The sequence below is a fragment of the Triturus cristatus genome, chromosome 10, assembly GCF_964204655.1.
Source record: "Triturus cristatus chromosome 10, aTriCri1.1, whole genome shotgun sequence".
In the NCBI taxonomy this organism is placed as follows: Eukaryota; Metazoa; Chordata; class Amphibia; order Caudata; family Salamandridae; genus Triturus; species Triturus cristatus.
In genome coordinates, this window is record NC_140593.1 from 475,195,424 (window position 1) to 475,215,539 (window position 20,116).

Sequence of the window (20,116 nt, forward strand, 5' to 3'; positions counted from 1 at the left end):
ATAACCTTTACCATAATTTACCTCATTGACAAAAGCAAGCAGTTAAGCAACATGCTTACTTTATGCACTTGAATGAAGACATTTTGCATGTTGTTTCCACATATATGTGTTATATGAGTTAAACCTTTGTTGCTAACGTTCCCAACATGTTTGTACTCAATGCTTTCGGTTACAAAAAAAGTGTACTCGGTATATTTCTGCAATGTTGTTTTCTTAAATAATCGTGTAATTGTACTGAAAGTAAAGACTTCAAAAACACACATTGTGACAGTGAGTCATGCCTGCGCACTTCATCACACTTTCTAATCCGGTCAGGCCTGTGAGAGGTTAGAGGTGTGGGGAATGAACTGCAAACTATTTGTGCCTGTCTAATAGTTAACAAAGCACAAAAAGAATGCTTCTGCCTTACTATTGTGTCTTCAAGTCTGATATCTTCAAAGACAATCGATGTCTATGATTTCACTGCCGAGCCTTGTTCACGGTTCTCTTATTTTGATGGTACAACTCGATAAAAAGCCTGCCTTCTATTTTCTTAAATGTTCCTACGGTTTACTCTTTTAGCTGAACGTGTTTGTTTATCTTAAAGAAGGGGAAACGTTTTCCTGGTAAATCACTGCACAGTGACAAGCTGTTTTTCCTTGTCTGCTTTGAAGAAAAATACTCTGTCACCTTCCCTGAATTTATGAATACAGACGTTCCATTCATTTTAGTTTCATCTTCTGGGTAAAACAATGTACAGCCGAACTATATCGTTATTTTGTTCTGCTGTATGTGCAAAGTGTAACAATTCCTCCTCCTGTGTCTTTTGTGACATATGATGTGTCTTGCAATATTTTATGTGTTGCAGAGAGATAGCATGTTGTTAGGCTGTTTTCGTTTTTTAATAATATTGTAAAACGTTAAGGAAAATATAATATTCAGAAGTTTAAAACTTGGAGGATGCAGTTATATTACATTTGTACCTACATTGTCTAATAGTCATAAATCCCTTTTCTAAAATAAATATACTATTTATGAAAATTTCGACGTAGAAAATGTGATATAAGCAATAATTCCATAATTTCACGTTATGCATTCTTAAAACCACAGTCTGAGAAATTAAATCTAGATTTCGTGAAATTGTTTATTTCTGGTAAAACTCAAACTCATAAAGCAGGCTACATACAAAAAAAACGTCTTTTACAAATGTACAAATCCTGCAGATTAAATCGGGAGTACACTTTTACTTTCAAAATAACTATGAATAAGGTACACGAATCACCCATAAACATTCAAAATAGACTATTATCCGAAAGTAAATGATGCATTGAGTACACCTCGAGTTGTCTTTATACATTTTTTGCCGTATACATTTTAAAGCATTCTCAGCATCCTAACTGAAGATACTCCCACTGATGAAGGAACAAATGTTTTCTCTGGGGTACCATATATGTTGCGTCGAGCAGCCACCATCATCCGCGCATATTCGCTCCACTGACCACAGATCACAGCAGTTAAATTACCTGTGTGTGGTGTTTGATGACTACCGCAACAGTAATCAAGCTTAACATAGAATTTCTCATAAAAGCCCTGAGGTTTCTTAGATTTCAAAGTTCAAATAATTCGAAATATAAATCTAAACATAGCTGAATGGTGTGATCACCTTCCTGTGAACCACACTCCTAAGCTTAGCTCTCTGCAAAAAACAAAGCCTTCTTATGTGAGGAGCTAAGGCTTTTGAGACTGTGTTGAAGAGAAAAGTGTTCATTTAATCTGCAAGTGATGCGCCCAATTAAGCATTGCCCAATCAGGAAACAAAGGACAAATAATTCCTCGATGGTCTGTTTTTTGCATTTCCTGCATGAGGGCGGTGATGCACTTTTTAAAAAAAAGTTGATTTAGGTTATGCTTTCTAAGTTATTTTATTCGTTTAATTTTTATTTGTGGCTCCATTGAAAGCTCACGCCTCTTTTAGACTACTTCATAGCTCTAAGGAGGGGGCAGGGCTGGGATTCAAAGAAATCAACGAGAGGGGCAGCGAACCTATAAACAGCCTTTCAGTGCCCATAACAATTTTAGTTTTAGTGTTTGTAGGGTGCCCTGGGTTATGTCTGAGTGTGGTGACATTGGGATATCTCATGTCGCGCAAAACTGATCCATCAATAAAGTAAATTGCTACTCCTTGCACTGGTCGATGGTGGATCCTTTAGAATTTACAAAGAATGTAGTAACTAAAGGGCAGATTTATGAGGCCCGTTGCGCCATCGGAACGTCACTTTTTGTGACGTTCCGTGGCGCAGAAGCCTGCGTGATATTTATCAGGCAGCACTGAGCCACTTTTTTTGGCTTAATGCTGCCTCATAAATATCAGTCCCTTTAACGCAGTGTTCTGCATTAAAGGGGCGTGCAATGGGTGTTGCTGGGGGCGTTCCCAGCAACATCCATGGCCCTTTGACACTGCCCCAGATTTACGAGAAATCGTAAATCTGAGGCAGCGCCATAAGCTTCCGCCTCCCCAGGGGAGGCGTAAGGGAGGCGCAACGGGGAGAAATATCTTTATTCCTCCTCGTTTTTCCTTTTTCTATGTGTGCTGCATTCTGCAGCACCCATACAAAGAGGAAAAACCTCTTGTGATTATTTTTGTACAGAAAGGTTTCCCTTCCTGTACAAAAATATTCATATCCGCAACGCAGGCACCCTTGCACCATGGTGCAGAGGTGCCTGCGTTGGCGCAGGCAGCCCATTGTGCGCCGGCGCAGGGAAAAGGACAGGAATGCGCCGCATTTTATAGATACGGCGCATCCCTGCCCTTTTCTTTTGCCGTAGGGAAGCGCAGCAGGAAGGCCTGCTGCGCTTCCCTACGGCAAAACCTCATAAATCTGCCCCATAGTGTAAATTTGCTTTTCCAGCTTGCTTAGACGAAACAACTACCCATGACAACGTATTAACTTAATTCCAGCAGATTTCAGGAGCTATAAAAGAGGCCTTATTCGTCCAGAACAATAAAGTGTGCAGGAAAAAACAAGGGTGTCTGATACCAAATGTACCCAGGTATATGCTAAAATAAAATATGAAACACATAAAACACCTAGAAACCCAAATGACATTAGACTGGCCAGAGGGGCATATAAGCATGCACTCAAAGAGCATAAAGTAACGCTGAGAAACGGTGCATGGTCAGACCTGCATGATGCTTCTCTTTCTAGAGATAGCGCTGCATTTTGGAAGGCGGTTAAAATTCCCTTTCTGGACTCTGGGGATGCTCCTTCCATTGAAATAACAATAGCAGAAGAACAATGGATGGATCATTACACCACTATGTGTGATTGCAGTGCACGAGAAAATTATTTGGGAACCCAATCATATTGTAATATTGTATCGGCACCTCCTACATGCCCTATTGACCTCCAGTTTACTCTTGAAGAAGTCAATCGTGTTATTATAGCAAGTGCAGGTGGAAAAGCCCTCGGGCCAGATGGGATCCCTGTAGATTTACATAAATCTAATGTGTTGCTATGGGGTCCACTTTTAACCCAGGTATTTACAGCAAGTTGTTCCTCTTATTTTATAAAAAGTTGGTCCGAATGAATTTTTCTACCAATTTTTTTAAAAAGGCGACCGCCAGGACCCCTGCGGTTATCGGCCCATATCATTATTAGATTTCCTGCGGAAAGTAGATGGGCGAATTATACATGAAAGATTGCAGGATTGGGTCGAAGATGATAAGGTAACCTCCAATCTACAGTTTGGTTTCTGTGAGGGTTTAATAACAGTCAACCGAGCCCAAATCTGAACATTATTATAGGGAAGTACATCCTGGCAAAGAAGGGCAGGCTGTTCTTAGCGTTTTTAGACCTCACAGCAGCCTTTGATTGTGTTAGGCATGATAAGCTGTGGAGGATTCTTGAGGATCTAGGTGTGGAACTCACAATTATATACTTTTTAAGACAATTATATTGTGACTCAAAGACAAGGGTGCAGTATGGTGCCGGGGGGGGTTGGAATGCACAGACCTGTTAAATATAAAGAGAGGGGTAAGGCAAGGCTGCGTTTTGGCCCCCTTTTTATTCAATTTTACATAAACGAATTAGGCCAAGCGCTGGTGAATGAGTGCCAAGACCTCTCACAAAATGGTGGACAGCCCATACCCGCCCTATTGTGTGTGGATGACACTGTTTTGATGTCAGGTACCCAAGTGGGACTACACAGGGTAATGACCAGTTTCTCCTCTTTTATGTGTGATCTGGGTCTCAGGGTAAACACATCAAGGACATTTATTATGAGATGTGGTGCTGGCAGTTTTTATAAGAGACATTTTTATTGATAAGCAGAAGGTTGAATTCACCAAAAGATTCTAATAGATGGGCATTCTTTTTGACCAAAACGGCACATGGACCCAGTCGGTGAAAGCTAGAAAATTGATGTTCATGAAAGCCACCGCCGCCTCAGCTAACTTTGTGAGAAAATTGGGAAGGATACCGCCGATTAAGCTTTTACAGATCCATCAGGTTAAGTGTGTTTTCACAGCTATGTACGTCTCTGGTGTCTGGGGCCATGCTGATCTGTACTCACTACAACTAGTGGAAAATGTGTTTTTAAGATTTTTACTGGCAGTCCCGAGTAGCACATCATCCTATGTATGCCATTCTGAATTGGGTGTGCCATACATTGCAGATCTCATAAAAATAGAGCCCATTCTACTATGGCACATGATATGGACATCATCTAAAACTATGCTTAATCAGGATATATGAAATGATAGTTTCAAGCTTGAATGGGTATCAGCTATACCGTGGTTAAAGTATGTTAAGAATTTTATGTGTGATCTGGGCCACCCAAAGATTTACACTGAGCCCAGATCCATGACTGCTATAACAAGAAAAGATCTAAAAAAAAAAAGGGCCTAATATTACTAGACTCACTCAGACTATCAGCAGAAACTGTAAAGCCTACAGTACTGCCCAACAAATTTTTTTTAACAACACATTGCATTCAACTCTATCTTAAAATCGTCCCTGGTGGATATGACAGATTTTTATTAACCAGATTTACATGAGGGATTTTACATAGATTAATAAGCTTCCCAACAATGAACGACTGGTCAAGAGTTATGCATCTGTGCCCTTGTGATGATCTTTCTGAAAAATCAAGTCTTCACCTTGTTTTATTTTGTACATTGTATGCTGTACAAAGGAAAAAATGTATCATACCAATTTTAAAATCATCTGGCTTGAGACAATGTCGTTCTGCTTATATAGCATTACAATTTTTAGAAAACGAATATTTAACATGGACCGTATCAATGTTTTTAAAAAGTGTATTTAAATGTAGGAAAACTATCATGATGTGATTTTTTTGATCTTTGTAGTTACAAATGAATGTGAAAGTTAAATGAGATTTCAAGTGAAGTTAAATGAAAAGATTCTACATATGATGTTATATCTGTGCTATGTCTTGTGATACTGTGTGCTATTATGATTTTCTAAAAAGAAATCGAATAAAGATATGTTGACTTGACTACACAGCGCATCCATCAACCATTTACTTAACAGAGTAAAAATCCGAATAAACTAGGAATATATAATAAGTGACTCTAGCTGAAACATATTAAAATTAGATTTATTACAGAACTGTGACTAAGAATAATACAGAGGAATGCATAAATCTGCCATGAAGTTCAAACAAAGAAATACAGAATCAAAAACCATAGCAAAATAATTTTTTTAGGTAATTACATCTATAGAGATTTTTAATGTCAAACTCACAAAGAGTACTGACAGGAAAACGGGAAGTAGCCTCTGAAATCTCAAAACCAGTGGTTTTCACACACCATTGATGCATAACAATTAATAAAACAGCAAATTCAGCATGGTATGATCATGGTTAGGTTGCATTGGCAAATAAAAAAAAACACAGAATAAATCAAATTTCTTAACATAAACCCATTTCTGAAGGTAAGATACATCTTCCTCTTGCTTTCACTGCAACAGCACCTCAGAAATGTACAACATAATATGAAACATTTCTTAAAGAATTGCTCACAGATTTAAGTTCTTCTTCATGCCTGCAACAAAACTTCCAATAGAAAGCATTCAAATTGATAAATTAGGCACACAATGTAAAGCTTCATTCACAAAAAAAACTTTCTAATACAATTGCCCCTTTTACATCATAGGATTGTGTTTTCCACGGAAACTGTAGGAAAAGATGACTTGCAGCAGATCACTGATTGGGAGGGGGAAATGACAGGAGCAAGATGTGCTGGACTTCCGAAACTGCATCCATTTTAAATTGAAATAAATGGTGTCTCACGCGAAAATGTAGCATAACTATAATGTATTATTGATCACACTTCTAAACAGAAAAATTAAATTGGTTGAAGTGCAACATCACTAATTCATCAGTAATGACTATAAGCATCATTAAAATGATAAATTATTAAGTAATTTGTCACCCAACATTTCACATAAAAAAAAAACTTTGAGACGGGCAAAGGTAAAATTGGTCAGTAGTATGTACTGACGGTCTCCGTGAAGGGTACTTGAGGTCAGTGATAGTCATGGGGATGTCAGTGAAAGCAAATTTAATTTATACACGTTGTTTGTGAGTGTGTGCATGTGTGTGCTTTGTGTATGTGTGTTTTCTACACCATATCATATTTACATCTAGGTACTGCAACATTTGAATGTGGAATGATTCACATTTGTACTTTCTTATTTCCTTGCAAATAGTACAAACAATTGCACCATATGTACAACTGATGATTCAATAGGAGGCAAGAGGAATTCCCAAAAAGGACTACTCAGTTTCAGCAAAAGTAATCTCTGAAGAAAAATTCAAAGAATAAGTGGGAGCATTAAACTCACTAAATTTAGGTATCACATCAAGTGCTTGTTTTAGAATCAAACATGATGAAATAACTATTCAAATTAATAGAAAAATGCAACCACATGATAGCTCTGTAATTCCATCCTTAGTCTACTGAGGCCTTTTGACTTCTTCAAGCAGCTCTACATCTCTGTCCTTTGAGCCAGGGTGACAGCATGAATAATTGAAATCTGGACACCACTATGTGGACATCCATACAAAGTCTTACAGTGCATCCCATTTTTCTTAGCACTTTTTTTGAACTCACAAGCAGGAATCACATGCACAGCAAAACTGAATGTCTTATAATAAAATTGTCTAACATGTTTAACAAATACCTGAGTGGTTTCTTGACAGTATAATAAAAGTAATTCTGTTTCATATTGCTGCCTGTTTTGAGCAGTTTTGCTGTTCCTGTGTCTCTCTCCCATACTTCTTCCAGCCTCCCAGTTCCCTCTCTGTACCTTTACTGTTTATCACCACCAGACAGGATTTGTGTATTAAGCAAAAATGAAGACTTCAGCTTTTGTACGCCTCCAAGTACGCTCCTTATTGGTTGCCAGTCAAACATTAGCTGGAGTCGAGGAAGTCTGCTCATGTGACCTCCTTTTTCAACCTATTCAGACTCTTCTTCCAGAAAATCTTGCCCTGAGCATCAAATCAAAGGATCAAAAGGACAAAGATATCCTCCCTGTTTGGGTATGTTAGGGTACGGAAAGACGAGAGACTCTGCCCACATTTCCAGCCACAACAGACAGGTTAGTTGCTACCAGTCAAATACACTCTCTCACTAAGAAAATATAGCTGTATCTGAGTTGAAACCCATATGCTATTCAGTCTATACCCCCAAAAACCTTCACTAATCAACTACAACTCCCTGATGAACTTTTCTCAACATCTCAACAGTAACAAACATACCTACTGCATCCCAACTGAAACAAATGCTCACCGATTGCATTTCTCCCTATGATTCTTCCAAATCTTTCATGCATGATATGCACCCATACTCACTGTCTTCAGTTCCCTATCCCATCCAACAACGTTGTCCACTTTGGCCGCCCCACTCAAGTTCTCCCCATTCAGGCCATACAAGCACAACTCTCCCACCTGTTACTGTTCGTTTCCATCCTCCTTTCGGTTCGCCCCTCACATTTACCCTAATTTACTCACACACCCTGATATGCACCCTCTCTTCACGTCAGTGCCTTATCCACTTCAGTATTCCCAAATTATCTGTACAATTACATTACTCTCCCATAGCCTTAACACCCACCCTCAACTACAGCCAACAAATGGAAAAAAAAGATAAACATCAACATTGCCACACTTTATTCAACAATCCTTTCACTACATAACAAAATTCAAACTTAAGTTCAATGCCACTCTAATGTAGAGTCTCACAGAAGCACCAAATTCTCAAACACACCTGAAATCATACTCACTCCCCACAAAAAAAACCCACCAAATCTCCGATAAGCCTGTTTGAACATGACAATGAACACCAACAGTGATATGATGATCCTGTTCTCTGAGCTGTGCCGGCACAGAAGGGATTTGTATGATTCCGTGTGGTGTCTTGAGTACATTCATTTATTCAAAATAAGTTAGTGCATGTTTTTGCTGGCAACAGAGCTTGGAAAAACAATGAGGCAATTACTGCCCTGGGTTTCAGAGTCAAGTTGTTAGCAAACCATACACTAAATCAGAGATATTTTAAGTGCAAAGACACCAAATATAAATGTGCTGATCCTGTCTGCGCTAGAACAGCTCAGAAACCTAATGATGTCACAGCCCCAGAACTGCCATGGCATGACAGTTTGTTCTAGACTGTTCCCATTGGGAGCAAGGTCAAGGCTGATTTGCATAAGACTAGGTCAAAACTGGAATGGCGAGCAAACAAATGATGGATTTAGGCCCAGACCTCTGTACTGGTGGTGAAAGTTTGACATTGTTCAGCATTCCGTCCATCAATTGTTTTTTTTGCATATGACATTAACAACAGCACTTCATCCACACAAACCACATCATCACCTTCTCAAACATATGAGGAATCAAGTACATACTAAATATATGTTTCTAGAGGAATTAAAGAAAACATACTTATGCTGTTTACTTATGAAGAATAATTTCGATTCACAAGACCCTAACAATTACAGACCAATCTCCATTGACTGTTCCTAGACAAATTTATGGAAAGAGACACATTTCTCCAGATCTTGCTATTACTTATTTATATATATATATATGTAATAATATATTTAAAATATATATATAATTTAATAATATATTTTAAATATATATATATATATACATGTATTATTTAATAATATATTTTCTATGTTATTTCAGAAGGCATTCAAGTGATAAGACACATTTCACTTAGTTTGTATTCTTTGACTTCTATACTTGGTTCCATAGTTGCTCAATCATTAAGTGCTCAATTGGAGAAAATCCCTCACTTCGTACTCATTAACAAAAAAATACTGTTGGACCAAAGTGGATATAATAATGAGATTCCACACAACTCATCTGTAAAGAGTATTTCCAAACATTTAATAAAATTAACGCAAAGGTACTTAGCCAAGAAAACATCCAACAGGATTTATAGTGTATAAAATACTGCATGCAAAAAAAGATAACAGGTATGCAGCCAGTAAGGTGTTAATGAGGACGAAGCAAAAACTTCTCTCCAGTTGATCAATCAGCTACATTGTCACGATGGAGTCCTAATAAACAACTAAAGCTCTAACATTTTATATTCAAGACACAGGTGAAGTACTACAGAATTTAATTTTGTTGGAACAGGACCTCATGAACTTAAAGCCTTTCTGTGGAGCAGGCTGAAGTAAATTAGCATTGAAATGGCACTGCAGATATAAAGACATCTGTGTAAGTACACCGTCCCCTTTGCAAATCTGTTTACTCAGTCTGCCCATTTTCCAAGTTCTCGACAACACTATGCACCAAATATATATATATATATATACGCGCCTCCTCTCACTTTAGAAAAGACACAGCACTCACGGGGGAGAGTCGATAGGTTTATTCTGACTCACAACGCACCAGACGCATTTCGGCAAGCACCTTCCTCGATGGTATGAGGGCGCGCCAGAAACTGCCATATTATATATTTACATATGACCACATTTCCTGTTGACAACATAAACAAAGGACCAATTCATTCGTGTTACCCTCAGCGCCATATTGAAATGTCCTGTACATCATGCATTTGTCGATTACAGATAAATGCCACAGGTAAATTACCCGATAATGGCATAGTTCAACGGTTGTTTGTACATAAACAATTCATAAATACAAACATTTACTGCATCACACCCTTGATGGGCCAGTGTTCCCACATACTTATACATGGAACTATTTAAACAATCTGTAATCAAACCAATCCAGCCCTATATGGGCTTGAGCGCTATTGGCATATACGGTCCTCTTCTAAACCATATAGTAGTGAACACCATCAATTAAATCATGATCTATTTCTTGATGATAAGATGAAACATCATAAACAGGAAAAAATTAGAAAAAAGTATACAGAAAAAATTGTGCAGAAAAATCATCATCATCAGAGTCAATTTAAATATTACTCACATTCTCAGTGATTTCATATAGATCCAAATTAATTTATAAAGTATATCCATACCTATAAATATGGTAGAATAGCACCCCAGAGGTAACCACTTCCATAGGGGAGAGAGCCCTCTACTCTAGATGCACTGTAAGTTCCTCATTACTATTAAGTCCACCGGGGGTCTTCGTCCCAAGATCTATAATGTACCTTGACTCTATCCTTCTTAATTTTGTTACTCTATCCCCCCCTCTTAAGTTTACAGGCACATGATCCAAGGCAAAAAAAGTCAATAAATCGCTATTGCAGTTATGATGTACTTGAAAATGTCTTGCAACGGGATACGTTACATCCCAATTTTTTATAGCTCGTGTGTGTTCTAGAATGCATATTTTTGTTTGATGGATAGTACTTCCGATATTTCTTAGCCCACATGGACATACCAGGCAGTATACCGTGTATGGGGTACTACATGTTAAGAACTTTCTGATCCACCTTGGTTTTTACGTCCCTGCTACTTCATATGACAGAACCTTCTTGCTATTCCTACATGATCTACACCTACCACATGGGTAGAAACCATGTGGTGCCTCACCAAATGGTCTAGGAACTGTTCGTACAAAATGACTTTTAGTTAGAGTGTCCCTCAGGGCACTTGCTCTTCTAAAAGTAAGCATTGGGCGCCTACGTATATCCATACCAATAATAGGATCCGTTCTCAACAAATTCCAATTTTTCTTTAATATTGTTCTCAATTCTCCTGCTCCACTTGAAAAGGTTGTTATCATTCTACAATGATCTTTTTTCTCTGCAGTCTTTTTTTGTTTTAGAAGATCTTCTCTAGACTTTGCCTGCACTCTTAAGAGGGACTCCATCAATGACTTTTCACCATATCCTCATGCTGTAAACCTCCCTATACTGGCTTCTGCACTGGAAATAAAGTCTTCCTCATTGGTACAGTTTCTCCTAATCCTGAGAAATTCCCCATAGGGAATACTCAGGACCAATCTAGGGGGATGACTGCCTGTCGATTGTAAGGTAAAATTCCCAGCAGTAGGCTTTCGAAACAACCGTGTATTGATCTTACCTGCATCAATAAAAACCTCTAAATCAAGGAAATTCACACTTTCAGAGCTTATTTCAGCTGTAAAAAAAGTTATTCTCATTTGCATTCAAAATATCTACAAACATAGAAGCTGATTCTTGTGACCCTCTCCAAACTAGAAAAAGATCATCTATATATCTGTACCAGGCCACTATTTTCTGTGTCCATTCCCCATTGGTAGACGCCGAGGCCACCTGCTCCTCCCACCAGCCCACGAAAAGATTCCCGTAACTGGGGGCGAAGCAGGTGCCCATGGCCGTACCCGTGAGTTGTTTGTAGAACTGGTCCTTATACAGAAAAATGTTGTTTTCAAGACAAAAGGTTAGAAATTCTAACAACATGGAGCTATGTTCTGTGAATTTCACAGAGCGTGTGTCTAAAAAAGATTTCACAGCTTGAATACCATCGGAGTGTGATATATTGGTGTACAAGCTAGCTATATCCATAACTACCATGCAATCACCCTCCCGCCAGTTGATCTGTTCAACATGTCCCAGAAAATCCTTTGTGTCTCTAATATAACTCCGCAGATTTTTCACAAAATCAGTTAAAAAATAATCAATATATACAGACATATGCTCAAGCAGACTTCCTGTCGCTATAGGTAGTTATAGTTAGGACCTATTTTCCATAGGAAATCCGCAACATTCTATTTGAAATAACTTTGGCGCCCGATGACGAATCTTCGTGAAATTTTCTAAACTTTTGCCCAGCTCCGCTCCGCTCCTATCCTGAAAGTCTCTGGATGATTCTTGTAGTGGGGGCTGAGAAAAAAGGGGGGTCCCAAAACATGTTTTCCCCATGCAATTTCCCATAGAACCTTTAGCCGCAGTTACAGCCCGAACTGCTGAACGGAATTACACCAAATTTGGCAGAAAGTTAGACATCGGTTCAGAGTCATGCCTTTTGCTTAAAAGTGTAAATCCGTTCAGAAGTTCCTGAGAAAATCAAAAGTAAAATCACATATATATCTGGGCGGAGCCTAACCACACATCTCATCGTGAGATCTGATTGGCTGTCAGCACTTCATCCAAGAAGTGTTGGCAGCCATCTTGGGACCGATATACATGATAGCACCTCATTAAAAAGCATTGCAGTTAATAGAAGGTTTTAAGACCTTAGTTACATTATAAATCATTTGTTGATGGTACCATACGCATTTTAGGAATTGTGGTATGTTCTAAGGTGATTTTACCATGTGAAAAAGCCTTCTGCTGGGATATCATGAATCATGATTGAGAGAAAATATTTTCTCATGCTTTTCCCACAGAGGATTGGAAGGTGATCTATAAGCTAAACTGAGAGCATGTTTTCTGTAAATTCACATTATCTTTCTCAGTCATGTGAGAATGAAGTCTGACATTCTCAGTAAAACATGTACATCCAACAAGGGCAGAGACTGTCAGTTGATTCCTTTGTGTTCTACTGCAGCTTCCCAGAGTGTTCCAAAGAACAACTAGAGCGCTAACAGTCCTACTTATGATAAATGTATGGCACACGTGAAGCCATCTTGATTGGAGTAAAGTGGTAACACTTAAAACATTTAATTTGCAAAGGAACACAATGAGGGGGTTCATTTTGCCATAGAAATTATGATTAGTGCTGCAGAAAGAAAAATTAGGGCACATTTTGACTTCTCAAATCTTCTTCTATTTCATTAAATAATTCTGACATGAAGACTGAAACATGCACTTTGAATACCAGCAGCAGACTTCCCTGGTGAGCAGTAGCTTTACTACAGTGATCTAATGAGGAACTAGAGTGCTACCATTCAGAATTTATGGCAAATGTGTGACACATCTGAATGCCCTCTTGATGGAACCAAAGTAAAAAACTGAAAGTATTTCCTACTGAGGAGACTGCAGTAAATGAGGAAATTAGGAAACTTCATAACAAATAAGTCTCCCAAGATGGCCACCAGAGACAAAAGAGCCCAAATGTAGCCCAAATATCACCCAGATGTAGCCCAAGTATAGCCCAATGACAGAATGTCCCAGAGTGTTCTTAAGAACAACTAAAGCGCTTACTGTCTTACTTATGACAAAAGTATGGCACACCTGAAGCCATCTTGATTGGAATAAACTGGAAACACTTAAAACACTTAATTTAAAAAGGAACACAATGAGGGGGTTCATTTTGCAATAGAAATTATGATTAGTGCTGAAGAAAGAAAAATTAGGGCACATTTTGAGTGACTTCTCAAATCCTCTTCTATTTCATTAACAAATTCTGACATGCAGACTGAAACATGCACTTTTAATACCAGCAGCAGACTTCAGTGGTGAGCAGTAGCTTTACTACAGTGATCTAATGAGCAACTATAGTGCTAACATTCAGAATTCATGGCAAATGTGTGACATATCTGAATACCTTCTTGATGGAATCAAAGTAAAAAACTGAAAGCATTTCTTACTGAGGAGACTGCAGTAAATGAGGAGATTAGGAAACTTCATAACAAATAAATCTCCCAAGATGGCCATCAGAGACAAAAGAGCCCAAATGTAGCCCAAATATCACCCAGATGTAGCCCAAGTATAGCCCAATGACAGAAGTGTGCAAAATACTTTTTTTTGTGTTTTTGCAGTTTTATATAGTGCAGACTTGTCAGGTATTGGAGTGCTTTACATGAGCATTGGTTACATCACACAAGAACAAATTCATTTTGGCTGTAGACATGGGGATATTAAGTGATTTGACCAGAATCACAGAATGTCGAGCTGAAGCAGAAACACCAACCTGGTTCCCCAGTTGCAAAGTCTGCAGTTCTGGAAGTAACATCACATCCTCTCTTCTAAGTGCAACATTTAATCAAGTGGTCAACTGGATAAAAAAACAGAAAGATAACAAATAATTTAAAAGTGCTTTGTCTCTATTTGAAAACTCAGAAAATATGTCCTTATTTTAGTTTTTTAGAGCACTAACCATAATTTTGATGCAAATAAGACCCTCATATATATGTAATTTCTAAAGGAAATGCTCTAGGTATTACAGTTTTGATTACATCAAGATGATGTCAGGCGTTCCACACTTTTGTAATAAATAAAGAATGTTAGCAATCTAGTTGTTCATTAGGATACTGTTGAGAGGCAGAGACCAGGGGCACAGACTCTGAAAATTGAACGCAAGTAGGAGGGTGCAGAGGCAACAATTTGACCACACTGGGCAGGCAGGAAGGGCCGTGGCAGCACAACAGACTATGGAGGGCAGTGGGAAGGGGGGCAGGGGTAACAAACCAACAAAACAGGACTAGCAAGAGAAGCTGTGGCAATATAATAGACCATTGTGGGCAGAAGGTAGAGGCAGTGGTAGTACAACCATACATGCCAACAGATTGATTCAGCCAGGAAACGTCCAATGTTTTTGAGCTCAAATTGGCTTTATTTGATCTGTCTCCTGTCTACAATCTCCTCTTTTTCAATGTAACTCAAAGGGGAAAATCAATACCCCAGTTATTTTTCAAAATCTCCCTCTTACCAAGTTCAATATGTTCGCAAGTATTGTACATTGGATCATGGAAGGCAGGAGGAATTGGGGTAGGGACATGGACTTGGATTACAGAGGACCGGAGGGACATGGAGAGGTGCACCAAACTGACCCTTAAGGGCAGGCATCAGGGTTTGCAGCAGCACAATACACCACACAGAGCATGCGGGATGGGAGTGCAGCACAACAATCCATAAAAACCAATAGGGAGGGGACAGGATCATGCACATGGACAATAGAGAACAGAGGGGAAAGAGGCAATGGTAGCTAGCTGACCATAATGGACAGACAGGAGAGAAAGCTACAGCATAACAGACCATAAAGGGCAGGAGGGACGGATCAGGGGCATTACAATGGAACAGACAAGCCAGGAGGCAGGGAATAGGGGCGTGCACATGGAAACAGAGGGCTGGGGGAAAGGGGGCAGGGCATGAGCAGCAAGATGACCATGGAGGTCAGGCAGGATGGGCACTAGAAGCAAGACACACCATGGAGAGCAACAGTGAGACTATGATGGCATACACACAGACCATGGAGGGAAGGTGGGAGGTGGTCAGGGGCAGCTAGCTGACCACACAGGGAAGGTGGGCGGGCCGTGGCAGCACAGAAGACCATGCATGGCAAGGGGGAGGGTTAGTGGCAGCACAATGGCTATGGTCCAGAGATGCTTGTACATAGAAGCAGTGCCACAAGAGTATTTTTTTTCACTGCTTTTTGACAGAAATCGGTCACAAATTTTGCACGTCAGCTTTCTCGCATTTACTTTCTTCTCTCCAGGTGGAAAAGTGAAGTATTTCCACATGACAGATTCCGGCCTCTGTGGACGTGGTGCCTCCTGCAAGAATTCTTCTTCAGAAGATACTTCCTCCTGCTGCTGCTGTCCAGATGCCATTTTGTTTGATATTTTTTGAAAAACACCAAAAAAAACAAGCAAAAAGGGTTCTTGTAGGAAACGAGATGTCTTGCAAAAAATGCTCCAACAAGAATGATTAAAATGGGTGGGGTCCTTCAATAGTTACAGTGGGAAATGTTATGAACCAATGAAATCTGTTTTTTTTTAGGTCACATGGGATCCGCGCACTCTACGCTCACGAAGCATGCACTTGACGCGATTTCGCTAAAATATATTTAAAAATAATATAAGTTTATTATAAGTACAAATATATTATTTTGATGAATATCTTAGATAGTCTCTTGCCCTAATATGTATATTAAACAGACATACATATCATTTTAGAACATAAAAAGATTTTGCGGGAGTCGCGCACCCAGCACGCCCCAGCACGTATATGACGTCACGCGGGACCTGCCACCGCACAAGTGTCGCGTACCGTAATACACTAGTGTCGCGAATGCGCGGGAGGAGGAGTCGCGGACTGGTCGCATACCAATTGCGCACATTACGTAATATTAAATGTATATGATGTAACTGAAAAACACGCAGCCGTCGCACACCGTACGGGGATCCTTCACGACATTTCTAAAATGGCGGCTAGAATTCGCGCACCCACCGTGATGTGTACGCTTTGGGTGCGTGAATTTGGAAAAAAAGAGAATAATATAAAATAAAACAAAAAATTCAACAATATTTCAGTTTTATTTTATTTTTTTATTTTTCTTGCAATTTTCAGAAAAATATATAATGTTATTTAATGAATAAAATATTTATAAATAAACAGTTAAAAAAACTGCAGAAAATCAGTACAAAAAAATAGGTATAACTACTATTACACTTAAAAATTTGCGTTTAAAATACCTTTGAAATTCACTGAAAAAACCATGTTTCAGAGACCTTATAGTTAGAAATTAGCATTAAAAAAAGCTTTGAAATTCACTGAAAAAAACCATAGGTTTCAGAGACGTTATAGTTAGAAGTTAGCATTTAAAAAACCTTAGAAATTCACAGAAAAAAACATAGGTTTCAGCGGTGTTATAGTTAGCTGGACATTTCACTCGTACACAACCATAGAAATTCCTCCGTTATAGTTAGTTCTGCAGAGGTATGCACCCTGTCTAAGAAGGGACCACAATCCTAGTCAGGGTAGGTCACAACACAACCTAAATTTATCTTGTGCTCACCATCTGGTAGCTTGGCACTGAGCAGACAGGCTTAACTTAGAAGGCTATGTGTAAAGTATTTGTGCAACAACTCATACAGTAACACAGTGAAAACACCACAAAATACCCCACAACAGCTTTGAAATAGAAAGGATGACTTTATAAATAAAACACAATGAAAACAGCAAAAATCCAATGTATAGCAGCATCTTTGCTCAAAGGCTCTATAGATATAGACAATGCTGCTTACTATGGGTTTCATAGGCGGGTCACTCAAGTTTTTATGTACTTTTGGAAAACCGTATATGGCTGCTAAATTAGGGTTGGTGTTCGTTAAAAACTTGGGGCCTCATCTATGAGAAGTGACGCATCACTGCGTGAAAGCAGCGATGCGTCACTTCTCAGTGCGCCCTCCTTGCGACATGAGGGATGCGTATCTGTAGGCGCAAAAGTGACACATTGCAGGAGTGTGTCACAAAAGTGACACAACTCCAGCAATGTGTCCTTTCACATGGGGCAAGCCCCTTATGAAAGGGCCTGCGTCAGTCTTACGCCTGCTGTGAGGGAGGCGTAATATTTTGATGCATTTGCACCCTAGAAGTGGGGCAGTGAAATCTTATAGATTTCTACTGCATCACTTCCACGAGGCTTACTTACGTGGGAAAACCCACCCTGCAACCATTATACCTGATGCAGTTATAATGTAGCGCACGGAATTACAAAGTGATGCATCTTCTTAGATGTGTCACTTTGTAAATAGGGTGCACCAAGAGGCATGTTTTACACCGCCGATGCATCACAAAAAGTGATGCAACGGAAGCGCAAAACTGTTGCAAGGCCTCATAAATATGGCCCTTGTATTCTTCCTCACAAATCCACTCCTCTGTTTTGGCCACTTCCAATAATTCATGAACCTCCATTCTCAAGTTTTCATTGCATACATGGTGTATTTAGTGCACAAGGTATGATACGAAGAATCTGGGACCAAGATGAGTTGTATTTGCCATTATAATAAGGCGGACCTCATTCCCAGGTGGCTCCACCCATATTTCCAGGTTTGGGCCACACGGGGTAGGCTTGGTAATATAGTTTGGCTACGTCCCCAAAGCACGGTGAAGCGTACGGTAAAAGCAGGGACGCAAGTAGAGTAGCACCACTCCGCTCCTGACCAAGTGGTGATATAAAAGAGTTAGCGGTTCTGAACATTTTTCAACACTTTTTTAAAGCACTGATTGTAGCATGAGGGTGCACTGGACGGCGTAATCTGAGGTATGTTCCGGGGATCTCGGAGGGCGATTATTATGCATTTCCAGGCTCCTTAACAGGAAGTTAGTGTCCCACGCCAGTGGGTTTGGGGAGGTTGTCCTGGCTTAACGATGCAGTACTTCTTTCTTAAACCTGCTCAACTGGAATTCCATTGTTAATCGGTGGGCCATCCCGGGCAGCAATTTGTTTTCATAACAAATTGCGGGCAAATGGTGGGGGGATCTATTCTTAGATTTCCTTCCGCACAAAGTGGAGTCTAGTGGTTATGGCATTTATTTCTCAGCTTTTGCCTTCCACGAGCCCACAGCTATTTAGATCTATAAGCATGAGAATATTGTTATTATATGGTAGGAGAAGTTTCCCCACACTACTTTTTGCCCTCTTTTTTCTCCAATTTCTTATTAGGCCTAATTTATGAAAGGCGGAGTCCAAGCATCTCAATCATATGAATTTTAACACGTATTAAAGGGATGATTATTTTGATATGTTTACTCTGCAGCAAGATGAACCTTTAGATCTATGACAACAGGTATGTATGCTTCCTATATTTCTCCTTGGGGGAGCTTGATAATCTAAATTATAATATGAAGGGATACATGGTTTATTTATACCTTGCAGATTTCCACACATAAGTGTTGAGCTTAGGAGGGTGACAGACTCCCTAGCGTCTGGGAATTTTGGATTTAGGAAAGGTACCTACGTATTTGCTGCATATCTCCTGGTATTAAACCATACAAAAGAGGAGGAAAGATAAATATAATTTTTTCTTATTATCATGCTGGGCCTTTCTCCCTATATACCATCTATGGGGGGAGAGACGTGAAGGAATATTTTAACCTTATGGAATGAATCCTCACCGTCACAATGGTTAAATACTCAACAAGTTGGGCATAGTTAGCTGGAGAGACTACCAAGACCATAATGCTCTTCTCCCCCCTATTTGTAGTAGCTCACTCTAATGCATGTAGAATGGTAGGTGAGGATCTATCTCCCAGCAGTGAGTTTGCTTTGGGTCATCAGGGCCTTATTCAGGAAAATAACCGTAATGGAATGTAATATGAGAATTTATCATAATATGGTGTGATAAGTATGTACAGTAAGCTAAAAGATTGTATGGTTGTGCGCATGCGAGTTGGGGGGAGTTCTAGTTTGTATGCTTGAGAGTGGGCCTACACAATAGAATAGTGTGGTCAGTTGGGGTTACTTATTATTGGGAGGTGAAGAACAAGTTGGCCGTAGTGGCTGTGATATATACAAAATTGCATACATGAAACGTTATGTTTACTTGTTAATGAATTAGAATCAAGTTTCATTGTTCTTTTATTGGCTATCTCCTTGTAAAACTACTACATGAAAAATGTATATTTATATCTGTGTTTTATGATACAGGTTTACTCTTTGGGCCTGAATTCTGTCCCCAACTGACTTTTATGCCCAACCCAGGGACAACTCTGTCCACAGGGACAGTAACCAACAGAGGCCACGGACAGTTGTCAGTGTCAAGAACCAGGCCCCAAGTCATCCATTGCTAAGTGGAGGCCCTACGTGGGGCCATTGGGTAAACTTCTCTTCCAGCCTTAGAACTGGCAATGAGTTCCCTATCGGATCCTAAGGTTACCCTGATCTCTGATGCATCTCAGAGTAGGGGGCAGTAGACCCAGTGGTTTTGCACCCTACTTCCATTCTACCTCCCTCCAGTTCTGGGGTGGTAACCCTGGGCTGGTTCTTCAATCCAGGGTCTGTACCCTTAGGCTAAACATGAGTCAGGGGTGTGT